Here is a 10,724-nt window from a genome sequence, read left to right as displayed (position 1 = left end):
GAATGACATTCCATTACATGTATATACCATGTTTCCATTTATACCTGGTATCCAAATTAATTAAAATCCAAAAAACAGAAAAGAGAATTGTGGTTGCCAGAAGGGGAAATGGGTATAGAGTTTCATTCACACAGTGAATGAAAAAAGTTGATGAGAAAAGTTCTAGCGATCTGTTCTCCAACATTGTGCTTATACGTAACACTGCTGCACAGTATACTTACAGTTTTGTTAAGAGGGTACATCTCATGTATTTTTCTGCAATAATAAAAAAATATAAATATGAAAAAAGGACATAGTCAAACATATATAGACAGATTGATGATATAGATAGATGAGAGAGAGAGAGGTTGTCTGAAAAGTCACAATGCATTTTTGCATAGAACAAAGCTTCGTGACTTTTCTGACAACCCAATATATACCTCAAAAATAAAAGAAAGAAAAAAGAAAAACTAGTAGAGCAAAAATTGAAGGTACACATCAAAGTGCAGTGTTATCTGTTGACAGCAATAAATATGATAATAGTCTTGATTTGACTATCATACAATGCATACATGCTTTGAAAACACATATTATATCCTGGAAATATCTATAATAACTATATGTAAATAATAAATTATTGTTTAAAAATTAAAAAGTCAATATATTCCAAAAAGTCTGGAGGCCAGGTAGTGGCACAGTGGTAATGCAACTGGACTCAACTGAGAAAGGTCCTGGGTTAATATCCTAGGACATCCCTGAGCACATCAGGGGCACAGGTGTATGTGATCCAGGCTGGCTGGGATGTAAGGATGCATGGATCATGGCATGAGAACCCTGTTAGGGATGCCTGTCCTCTCTGTTTCAGTCTGTCTGTCTCTCTCTGTATCTCTCTCTCAATTGGAAGACATAAACTTTTACAAAATATTAAAGATTGATTAGGGCATTCTAAGTTGCATGTATGCCTGGAGTTCAGATAATTTTGAATAACTGTCTCTGAAATGAGCTCAACTGTGTTTAATACTCTGGATCCTCTCAGAGCCCACTGGAACCTTATTTTTCGTTCTGAGCACATTGTGGGGAAGAAAAATCGCTAGAGCCTGTATCAGGGCAGTATATGATCCTGAATCCATGGATACAGAATGTATTAAGCAAAGTTTAATCCAACATGAAGCAGACTAAGCTGTCTTCCAACATACAGAGTTGTTCTTGAGAGATCTGACCCAGAGAGCTAAAATCTCATGCTGCAGGAAGAAAGCTTTTGGCTCCAATGTGGCCCAGTACTCCTCAGCAGGAGTCTACAATGTCTAGGAGGAGTGAGTTGAGTCACCTAGCAGCTGGGTGACAACACGCTAAGGAAGTGGTGTGGAAGTCTCTTCCAGCTCTGAAACTTACTTACTGGAGACAACACATCAATTAATTTAACAAATTGTTCTACATTAAGCACTGATGTTTCAACAAGAACTCCCTCTACTTATTCTCTGTTCTGTGCAGAATAGTAGCTATGAGCATGTACATGCACTCTGTCATCAAAATGAAATGAGAAAAAAGATCTCCAAGAAAAATAATATATGTAAAAGAACGTTGTTAACTTTAAAGTGAAATATAAACATGCGTCACTGCTGTGGTTGACCCTGGTCATATAACTCCAGGCATCTAGGGCGGAAGTGCCTGGAGCATGTGGCTGAGACCTCCTGCTGCTATTGCTTTCATCTCCGCCAGGTCCCTGCTTTACATCTGCGGGTCTGTTCAGTTTCTTGGTAAAGGACATACACTGTCTCTGTCTGGACTGGCCACTGACCAGGTTCAAGTAAGAGCAAATTACTAGTTTTCAAGTCTGAATCAGTTCAGTTTCTAAAATGTGTTTGCCCCCCTCCTGTTTGTTTCTTTGTTTTGCCATTATCTAGAGAACAAAATCAATGGACAAGGTAGAAGTTCAGTTGTGTCTATACATTCAGCCACATCGGCCTATTCTGGAAGTTTGCTTCTTCCATTTGTATCAACCACCACCTGACAAGCAATTGATCACATCTACACACTTGTTTTGCTATTTCAGCCACCTTACTGACTAAATTGGCCCAGTGGTGTACTTATAAGTCACTTCCTATCTAGTCATTATTCTATAGATAAACAATGATGGGGCTGGAATCTGTTAATTCAGCTGTGTGTACTAGACAGAGTCCCTACTCAGCTCTTTAGGTAGTGCTGCATTGCATAACGAACACTAATCCATATTAAAGACAGAAGCTAATGCGTTGGTTGCCAATAAAAATACTGAATATAATACAATCAAGAGCCATGGACATAAGTACTATATTTTTTGCTATTCCTAATTGATAAGCACAAATACAGTAATATTTTTATATTAGCATATTGGAAATGAGGCAACGTACCTGAATGAATTTCCCTGATAATTTCTATTGCCTCTTTCAGTGCCATGAAAAAAAAAAAAAAAACATTTTTGAATGATTCTCTGTAAAAGATATTCATATATCTGGAGCAATAAAAAACTTAAATACACCACATCCTTGGCATTTTTTAAGACTCTTCCCAAGGTCTTTGCCGTCAAGATTAAAGTCACAGGAGTGTACATATCGATGACTGACTTTTAAAGAATTATTTAACTTTCTTTCTTTCTTTCTTTCTTTCTTTCTTTCTTTCTTTCTTTCTTTATTTATTTATTTATTTATTTTAATTTGACCAGAGAGGGACAGAGCAAGAGAGAAAGCAAGCTGCCAGGTCCAGGACTCAAACCACAGTCAGCCATGTGGGAGTCCAGTACCCTTAACCACCATGCTACCTGCCAGTCCCAGATAATTGACTTTCACATGGGTCACCTTTATCACAAATTTTAACTTTCACTAAACTTTTATCCTCAACAGGGTCATGCTTAACAAAGAAGCACAATTTATAGTATTGTACGAGTCATGCTGGGCCTACAAAGTTCCAAATTAAATCACATACTTCTAAGGTTATTATTAATGAGAAGTCAAAGTTGTGATTTTCAAACTGAATAATATCAGAGATCTATTAGGATTAGAATATTTCTCTCATAAACATCCCACTTGTATAAAGAAAAAAACAGATGTCAAAAGGTGAAGGATTCCATGTGCAGTTCTTAAGATACAACATTGATTTGTAGTTACACAATACAAGGCTAAGCCACCTACTTTAACATTTCAAATTTGTTCCCATGTAGTGACCCAGGTAATATCAGGTTGTTGGAAAAGTCATGACATATTTCTTTTCTATGTTTTTCCATATAAAAAGGAATCATGACTTTTCCTACAACCCAACATTTAAGAGTAAAAGAAAGAATTGTTGAATATGCTACATCTTTGAAGTCCTTTTTGGAAAGTATTAGGTAAACTTTGATATTTTATTTAAAAATCACCCATCACTTCTCAGTAAAACTTTCATTGGGAATATCAAAAACATCCCAATGGGGTTTAAACAGGCCTAGAGGCTGAGAAATTTGCTTTAAGAAAAAAAATATAATCTATGGAACACCGAAGTCTGAGTTAGTAGGATTTTATATAACAAAGCCAATTACAGGCATATTCACTTTCTTCTTACTAAGGGCTAATTTATACTAACATCATGTCTTATAATATTCCTTGGGAACTCAACCCTTTGCTTCTTAGGTAAGTAAAATTTTCTCTTGACTTCAAAGGGAATTTTGCCTACCTTAGAAATCAGCTCATGTTTTTAGGCATATTACCCTTACATGATCCTCCTTTTCTCTATACCTCTTTTCAGTTCCTTGATGTCTGAAAATTCAGATGGACTATATATTAATTGTAGGTACAACCTCCATACAAGTCTGCATTAATGTTTCTCTGCTTTGCCTTAACTATTTAAGTTGTTTTTAAGAGAAATTATATCAGCAGTTTCCTGAGAAATTGCACATTGTAATAGATGTAATTCTCTTAAAAATATATTCCTGATGTATTTAAAATATGAAGGGCTAGTACATATAAGAAATTATTTAGTCCATAGCATTGGAATGATGAACAGATACGTATCTTCTGTTTTTGTTCTACTGCACTAGTAAAGCACTTTAAAAATGCATGTCTGGGTTCACAGGAGAGGATAGAGAAGCTATACCAAAAAAACTTCAGCAATTACTTGATAGTTTTTAAAAGTTGATGAAATACATCCCATTGACTTTTCCAATTCCTTTCAAATGAAAATTTTATTTTGTCTTCTTTGCCTCTGTGAAGAATGAGAATCAGGCTTACTCTCAGGGCAAGTCCTTTCACTCAATGGATGTATGCAAATTGATATTTCAAATGAAGATGTCTCAAGTAAAGGTCAAGAGAATGCTCCAAAGTGAATTGGGATTAAAGAGCAAGTAGGAACTCTAGACTCATTTGTTTTCATCAATATTTTGCTGTACCCACAATACATATGTCATAATCAAATGGAGCCAGAGTGGAGAAGCCTGATCATGACGGCGATTTGCGGTGGTGCCTGGCTGGAGAGTCAAGGTATAATCATATAACAAACATGCCCAGTTCCCCTCTCGGCCATCAGTCATCACTGCATTCCAGTTTGGGAAAGTAATGCTAAGCTCAGTTGTGGGAGTTGTGCTCTTAATTAATTGAGATTATGTGATCATAACTGAGATTTTTGGCAGCAATGGACCAGACTTATTAATGATGATCAATTATGACCAGGTGGACTTTCTGACAGCTGATTTTTACCTGACGATATGTGTAAAGGCTTTAATTAGATAAATAGAGCTAACAAGCTGACCTTACCATCTGCTGTCATTTCTCTTCCTGGGTAGAGCATTTCATTCATTGCATATGAAATTCTAGTTCTCTTCAGAGCAGGCCCTTCCATCAGCCCTGAGCATAATTTGCAGTCCATCTGTTAGTATAGCCAGGGTTCGAGTGCCTATTTATAGCCTCTGATAGCCCCATGACCAGAAACCAATTTCCCAAAACCAGTTGATGAGGATCTAAGCAATTCCATTCTTGCTCCTAACTAAAGGGAGTAAATTAGATTCTTTTCTCTTTTGTCCAGTAAATAATAGCTTTGCTGCAAAGAATTCTGAGGCCTGAAATGTATACGTTGCTACTATGGCTGGTGGCCGCTATAGTGACATGGTGTAGTATGGCAGTAATGTTGCACATCCTCCAAATGAAAAAAGACTGTGGCATGACCACATCTTGTTGGGGGAGAGTGCACCCTTCCTTCCTTCCTTCCTTCCTTCCTTCCTTCCTTTCTCTCTCTCTCTCTCTCTCTCTCTCTCTCTCTCTCTCTCTCTCATTCTTTCTATTGTAAAGTGCAAGTAACCTTTGGCATTAAAAAAGAAAGAAAGAAAAGAAACCTGAGAAGATATAGCCAGCTAGAGACCTCTGGGTTCCTAGGAGCAGAAAGAAGCAAGATCTGCCATTCAGTGGAAGACAGAGTATACCTCTCGCCGTACTACTCACAATGGAGGCATCCCCTAATGACAATGGTGATTTCATTCTGGTTAGTACACCAAAATCTGCTACATAGGTTGTTAATTTTTTGTGTCTACCTTAAAATAGTGTTTTGGATCAAATCCTTTGGTCTAACTGATAGAAATTCAGTATCAGTGAAATCTACATATCTGATTGGCTGTCACTTTTTAATAGCCAGAAGACACATGTGCTCAACAGAGAGATGGGGGTAGTGGGGTGGGAGGGTCGAAGAAAGCAACCCTCAGTAAGGTGTGATCACACTACAATCTTTTTCCTCCGTTTGTCCATCCTGTTGAGATTTTGGACACATGTGCACATGTGCCTGGCATGTTTCTTAGGCCGACAGGGCCAGAAGTCAAACTGCAGTTGGCTCTGTAGAATTCAGCTCTTAATCACTAGTTCACAGTGCCAGCCCTTGATAAAACTTGTACTTTTTTTTTGAGGGCATATGTGCTTGCCAGAGAGATAGAGAGAGACAGAGAGAAAGAAAGAGAAATTACCCTCCATGGTGGATGGCCACAACACAATTCCTTCTCCATTCTCTTCTCAGGATTTTGGGCATGCTTGCACATGCACCTGGTATGAGTTTCAAACCCCTGGGTCCAAGACTCAAAGCATAGTTGGCCACATGGGAGTCCAGTGACATAACCATTACACCACCTGCTGGGCCCGGATATAACTTTTAAATGTGCATGTTTGGTCTGAATGATTTGAAACATTTATTAGATCAACTTAGAATTTTTAAGGAGAGTTTGATATTCAAAATATTTTAATTTATTTTTTATTTTTGCTATAGGGCATGTGCACTTAGCAGAGAGAGATGGAGAAAGAGATATAAAGTGAGAAAGCAAGCCACCAGATCTGGGACTCGAACCAGTCTGCCATGTGTGAGTTCAGTGCCTCAACCACCATGCCACCTGCTGGCTGACCCTTCCACTCCTCCCATATAAATACATCACATCTACTTGGTAAGCACCTCTGGCTTCAGACCCTTGGGTGCTCTTTATCTCAATAAACTTTCCTTTTTCTCTTGAAAAAATATTTTTAAGGCATCATGTAATTCTTAAATATTTTCTACACACACACATAAGATTCACTGAAAATATTCTTTCAGGTATATGTAAAAATATGCTAAGTGTCTTCTTTGATTTATCCCATTCTACCTACGGCTCCTCACTGTGGCACCAAAATCCAACAGAAAGCCCTTGAAACATGATTTAATTTTACTGACACAACTTCTTGAATTCTGTAATTCAAATTCCATATGTTGGTGAGGGTTCACGTTAAGCTGCTTATGTACTGTGAATTCAATGTGATAGCCATTTTTGGTCACCCTCCATCCACGTACTAAGCCACAGGTTCTAGGATGGGTCAATGGCATGACTCCATGGCCCATTATCTCTGCCTTCAAAGTGCAGCTTCCATCTCTAGGCCCAAGACCACAATGGCTAGTTCTTCCCATTTCTGACTGGCAATAAAGGGAAGGGGCAGTGGTCCAGGGCAAACAGATGTCTTTTTCTGAGTTATCCCAGAATTTGCATATATCATTTATAATCCCTTCTCATTGGCCTGCATTTAGTCACATGGCCATTCCTAGCAAAAAGGGAGGATAGGAAATTAGTCTTTGCCATGAGCTTACCTGAAAGGCAGAGGTCTTCACACTGAAGGAAGGACAAAACAAATACTAGTGATTTAGCACTCTTCATCAGGACAGCTGATGTGTGAAAGGTCACCCATTTTTCCACAACTAGTTTAATCCTTGCTTGTGGAGGAAATAAATAAACTTAAAAAAAAATTAGAAGTAAAAAATACTTACACTAATTTACTTCTGTTTCACATCCCACCCCTTGACTGTAGCACTGACTTACTCTACTGGTTAACCTGGCATGAGGTTGCTCAGCATTCCACAGGAGGCTCCAGAACCATGTCCTCAGTGTACCTGCTTAATCCTCTCTCTGGGATGGGGAGATCTCAGGGAGAGTAGGGGGCTTCACAATTGCTCTCTGATATAGGTCACGTCTACCCCTTACCTACTCTTTTATATGATAAGCTTCTGAGTCTTTGTTTTAAGCCCAAGTCTTCCATATGAGCGTCAGCTTTTAGAACTGGGCTTTAGGGGGCCAGCAGATGGCAAAATGGTTACATCACTGGACTCCCATGTAGTCAACCATGGTTCCAGTCCTGGACCTGGTGGCTTCAAGTTCATGCTGGACGTGTATGCGTGTGTGCCCAAGATCCCGAGAGGAGAATGGAGAAGAAGGGATATGTGTACATGCCTAAGATTCTGAGAGGAGAATGGAGGAGAAGGGATTGCAGCATGGCCAACCCCCTGGGAGGAGTGTGATTTCTTGCTTTCTGTCTCTCTGTCTCTCCAGCAAGTGCACGTGCTGTATAGCAAAACCTAAAAAAAGACAAAAACAAAAACAAACAAACAAACAAACAAACAAAAAAACACAACAGGGCTTCTTTATACTTCCCATCCTTATACCTGGTTAGAATTTGCTAGATGGGGGGGACCAGCAGTTAGTGTAATGGCTATGTTGCTGAACTTGAACTCCCATGTAGTCGACCGCGGTTCAAGTCTGGACCCAGTGACTTAAACTCACACCAGGCGCGTGTGTATGTGTGCCCAAGATCCTGGGAGGAGAAGGAATTGCGGCATGGCCATCCCCCCAGGGGGAGATTTCTTGCTTTCTATCTCTGTGTCTCTCTCTTTCTTTCTGGTGAGCACATGCGCCCTATAGCAAAAACCTCTAAAAAAAATAATAATTTGCTAGATGTTTGCTGCCTTTGACCCTAGTCTGACTCTGCTATCCTTGAGATCTCTTAGATGCCAATGGTACATCCAGCCCTTCAGCATCCTGGGCATCTAGTGTCCTTGCTTTCCCTATGAAGCTCCCCTTTTACCCACTTTCTTACCCTGAGCTTGAAGCACAAACTATCCCTACGCCATAATTGGAGATGTCCACAAATTGGGGGCTGTGTGCTTTTCTCTATCCAGACTGTGCTCTGTTCTTAGCTCTTAGAGCTGATCAGCAACCCCAGCAGCAGGTTTTGACCTGGTAGGTGGGTCTAGTGCCACATCAGTCCCACTTGTATGGTCTCATTGCAAGAAAACTGTCTTATCTTAGCAAGAAATCCTTTGGTATCTTCGTAAGAATTCTAGTTACTTGGGTTTTTTTGATTTGTCCTTTTAACAATGCTATTGAAGCCCTGAGGGTTAGTGGGTTTTAAATGTTAAAAACAGAACTGTGAGAGGGTATTTATGAACATATAATAGTATCAGAGTAATTACTGAATGAATGGATAACGAGTCACTGAGGCCAGGGAAACCCATAGGTCAGAATAATAACAGTGCTTTCTTTTCATATTTCCATCTTTAGAATAGCTTCAGGGAGCTTGGCCTGCTTGTAATTGATAAAGAAAACAGGAGTCTTTAATTCTTTCCAGCACTGTCTTGTTTGATTAACACCACGATTTATAGCTAGTAGTTACATGAAAAAAATTGCTATCTTGGCATTTAGGTTAGTAATTCCAAATGTGACAAAAATGATTGGGACTCTACTTATGGTAGAAAATACGAGAATGGCTTAATGTAAAATCCAACCTTCGAGGACTTCTGTGGCCACCTCTGCTACTCAGCATCCACTCATGCCTGACGGGCACCATTCCCTGGTTTGAATCCAGATGTCTGGTTCACCAGCTGTTTCTTGGCTCATTACACTTGAAGAGGTTTCCAAGGCTATGAGACTGAGCTTCCTTGGCACTATTTTTTTTTTCCTTTTAACTAGGTAAAGAAAAGAAACACTTTCATCATCTTATTGCAGTTTTTAATGGAACATCAACATTTTTTCTTGTTATACATGAAGTGATGACTAGTCAGTGAAAAAGTGCTGGAGCATGAAGAAAAGCATGCGAAAAGATGGTAGAAAGATACAGGAAATCACCCTCTAAAGGTTAAAGAAATAAACAGAGGGGTTTCCTCAGGACCAATTAATGAGGAGGTATCTCAGAGGTTGCCTCTATGGGGTTGAGTCAATAATTGTGTATCTGGTTCACTGTCAGGTCTTTGGAGATAAAAATGCTTGAAAATTTGGCCTTTTCTGTTGCAGAAAAGTTTTCTAACCATACCATGAGGTCTTGGAGTCCAAAGATTCCTACAGTGAAGTCTACCAATGCATTAAACTGAAGCCTCCTGAGTGAAGGTTAAAGTCTAAAGAAGTCTACTTTACAGTATGGGTCAATGAGAGAACCAGGAGACTACTTCTCACCTATTTTTTTTTTTACTTCTTGTAGATTCTAACCATACAGAATAAAGTATCTAATTACATACTTTGACCAATGGAAAACCAAAGGTCTCTAAGGACACAAGCAATAATACATATTTTAGTGTAGAAAATTGTATTTATCTACAAACAATAAAACAGGCAAAATATTCAATACATGAACCCCAAAGAAGAATCACAGGCCATTTTAACAATCCACATTACTGCAAACTGGTTTGATGTCTGACTTCCACCTCACCTCAACATCAGCCGCTCACTTGCACAGCATCTTTCAGACTGCTGATCACCCAGAATTGCTCTAAAATGATAATAGCCAGTATTTCATTCTTGGTTCTCTGCGCCATCCTTCCAGCTCTCACTTCTTCCACATCCTGTCATTGACTTTATCCAAAACCACAGTCACATTCCTCTAGGTCTATCAAAACTCTGTACATTCTAACCAAGAAGAAGGCAACTTTATTTGCCTTCCAGAAGGTGGATTTTGGCCACAAATTTATATCAGTTGGTTTTCACAAATTCATGACCTCCTATTTCAACTGGACCTCCATACTGCCTAGGAATACTTGTATGGGTTTAGACATCATTAGTGTTAACACATTTGGCTCAAATTTCACAACTGTCCTCAGGGCTACTTTCCCAGCTCACTGTTCTTACTCTGTTAATTATCCTCCTGCTACAAAAACAAAATAGGGTCACTAGGAGAAAACTCTTTAATTCCCACCACATTCATAAAACTTGCAGGTCTCTATTGACAAAGAGCTCTAGAGGAAGAGGCATCCCTCCCCTTCACTCACAATCACTTTTCTATCTCCTGGATCCCATTCTTCAATAACAATCACTTTTCTATCTCCTGGATCCCATTCTCATTCTCAGGAACATCTTCGCTTAATCCATAGGTCAACTATTTCTCTCTCAAATACATCCTATTTTTTTAACTACTTGAGGGTACATGTGCTCACCAGGGAGACACAGAGAGAAAGAATAGAGAACGAGAAGGAGAAAGCAT

This window comes from Tupaia chinensis, unplaced genomic scaffold, assembly GCF_000334495.1.
Source record: "Tupaia chinensis unplaced genomic scaffold, TupChi_1.0 Scaffold000262_1, whole genome shotgun sequence".
NCBI classification, from domain to species: domain Eukaryota; kingdom Metazoa; phylum Chordata; class Mammalia; order Scandentia; family Tupaiidae; genus Tupaia; species Tupaia belangeri.
This window is presented reverse-complemented; position numbering follows the sequence as displayed.